Genomic DNA, 2,500 nt, shown 5'->3' with positions numbered 1-2,500 from the left:
TGAGTGAGTGCGTGTGTGTGTGAGTGGGTGATTGCGTGTGTCTGTGTCACAGGGAGAGAGAGAGAGAGAGAGAGAGAGTGTGTGTGTGTGTGTGTGAGTGTGAGAGTGTGATTGCGTGTGTGTCACAGGGAGAGTGTGTGTGTGTGTGCGTCTGTGTCAATGAGGGTGTGTGTGTGTGTGTCACAGGGAGAGCGTGTGTGTGTCTGTGTGTCAGAGAGAGCGCTTTTGTGTGTGTGTGTGTGTGTGTGTGTGTGTGTGTGTGAATGCAGAGGGGAGGAGGGAGAGAGCAGAGCGTGAGAGAAAGGAACAAGTACAGTGTGTGTGTGTGTGTGTGTGTGTGTGTGTGTGTGTATGTGTGTGTGTGCTTGCGTGTGTATGAGTGAGAGCATGAGAGGGAGGGAAAGACAGTGAGTGTGCGTGACAAAGACAGACACAATATGCTGGTGTGTGTGTTTGTGAGATTGTGTGTATTTGTGTGTGTGTGTACCTGGTTTTCCCTGCATTATGGGGGGACTTTTTTATATTTTTTTATAATAATCAAATCAAACTGAATGAAGTTAATAAATAAATTGTGTTAGGGATAGATTTAGGGTTTAACACAGTTTGTACAGTATAAAAATTATTACATCTGTGTAATGTCCCCATAAACCATGCAAATCCAATGTGTGTGTGTGTGTGTGTGTGTGTGAGAATGGGGGAAGAGTGTTTGAGAGTGAAAGTGTGAGATAGAATTAGTGTGTGATTGCATGTGACAGTAGATAAAAGGTGTGCATATGTGACCGAGTCTTTGGAAGAGGTGTGTGTTCTTAGGTTGTGTCTAAACATTATGGGGGCCAGATGTCTGTTTGAGGATAGTAAAACCTGAAATCACCTACACTGTGAGAACCGGACAACACAGAAAAACCTTATAGTTTATACCAAATAATAAAAATATCAATGCAGAAAGGTTTCTTTAAGTGTAAGGTTTTAGTTTAGGTGAACATAAATATCATTATAAACAGGATAAAATAATAGTCAATGGAAAGTCCCCACCATGCTAGAAAAACAAACATGTGTATGCATATGTGCATTTGGCTGGGGTGGAGTGGACCATCTAATAGGTATTACTATCAAGGTGTGTATGTTTGTCAGGAGAAAGGTGTGTGTGAGTGTGTAGCTGTGGTGCTGAAGAAGATGTGCATTTCAAATGTGGGGAGAGTGTGTGAAGTCAGTTGAGTGTGTGATGTGTGTACATGAGAGAGGGGAAGTGTGTTTGAGACTGAGTGAAGGGGAGGGGTGTGTGTGTGTGTGTGTGTGTGTGCGCGCGCGCACGCATGTGTGTTACTGAGAGGAGGAGGGAATGAGTGTGTTTGTGTAAGTCTGTCTGTGTGTGTGTGTGTGTGTGTGTGTGTGTGTGTGTGTGTGTGAGTTTGTGAGAGAGAGAGAGAGAGAGAGAGAGAGAGAGAGAAGAGAACAGCAGTGTTTGGGTCAGTGAGTGTTTATGTGTAATCACAGGGACTTGTGTGTAAAGTATAAAGCCAGTGGATAACTGAAAGTTTGTGTGTATTTGTTGATTGTGTTTGGAAGAGGGAGATCTGGATGAACAGGTAGTGTGTGTGTGTTTGTGAGAGAGTGAGAAATATATATATTCATAGAGAGAGACAGAAGACAGATAGACACAGAGAGTTTTTAAAATGCACATTGTGTGTGAAGCCTGTATGTATCTACTGAAAGAGAGTGAGACAGCTTCACTGAAGCAGTTTGAAAGACAAACCTGAACGGAGGGGTTTTCAATTAAATCTGAGCTGATTCAGAGGATTTTTTTTTTTTGCTCAGAGGTTGCTCTTTCATAGTTTAGGAGACTTAACACATTTATATATAATCGAGACATTAACTTGACTCTAATAATCCAAAGGAGAAATAAAAATGGACAAACGAAAATCTACAACAGATGTTGAATTACATCAAAAGTATAGAGCTACTAAATTGACGTCTGAACTTTAAGAATTTAATGAAAAATGTTTGAAATCTTTTAATTGCAATAATTTAATTGCAGACTTTTAATTTTTAATTGCAAAAAACAAAAGGGCAGAGATGCATATTAAAAAAAAAAGAATAATAATATATATATTTTTTACTTAAGTGCTGCAGTTTTAGAACCACTTGTTGTATGTGAGATGCTGTGGAAGATGCGAGTGCCAATCTAGCGTGAGAAACACAGGAATAGAAACACAGGAATGTTGAATGCAAAAACACAGACCCTTAATCTGTGAGCACGATTACTGTGAGATACAATGTAATCAAATACTAGATACAAGCTGGTTGCTTTTGTTGCATGCCACTTCTGTCTTTTGGAGCACAAGGACAAAGCAGAAGCAACATGAAAATTCAGTTTTTACTCATCCTCATGTCGATTCAGATCTGTATCACTGACTTTTTTAGTAGAACCCCAAAAAAGCCATTTTTAAATTTTCCATTCAATAAAAATGAGTCAGTAAGGTTGTGTTGACTTCGTCATTCT

General features: G+C 39.8%; 1 protein-coding gene across 2 annotated transcripts in view; it reads left to right on the top strand.

Annotated features, from left to right (window-relative positions):
* Nucleotides 1–2,500, top strand: part of si:dkey-117m1.4 — a 17,266-nt gene that overhangs the window by 641 nt on the left and 14,125 nt on the right. The gene's annotated exons all lie outside the window — the stretch shown is intronic.

This window comes from Puntigrus tetrazona, chromosome 1, assembly GCF_018831695.1.
Source record: "Puntigrus tetrazona isolate hp1 chromosome 1, ASM1883169v1, whole genome shotgun sequence".
Taxonomy (NCBI): domain Eukaryota; kingdom Metazoa; phylum Chordata; class Actinopteri; order Cypriniformes; family Cyprinidae; genus Puntigrus; species Puntigrus tetrazona.
The sequence above is the reverse complement of the archived record's forward strand: the minus strand, read 5'-3'. Positions and strand labels throughout refer to the sequence as shown.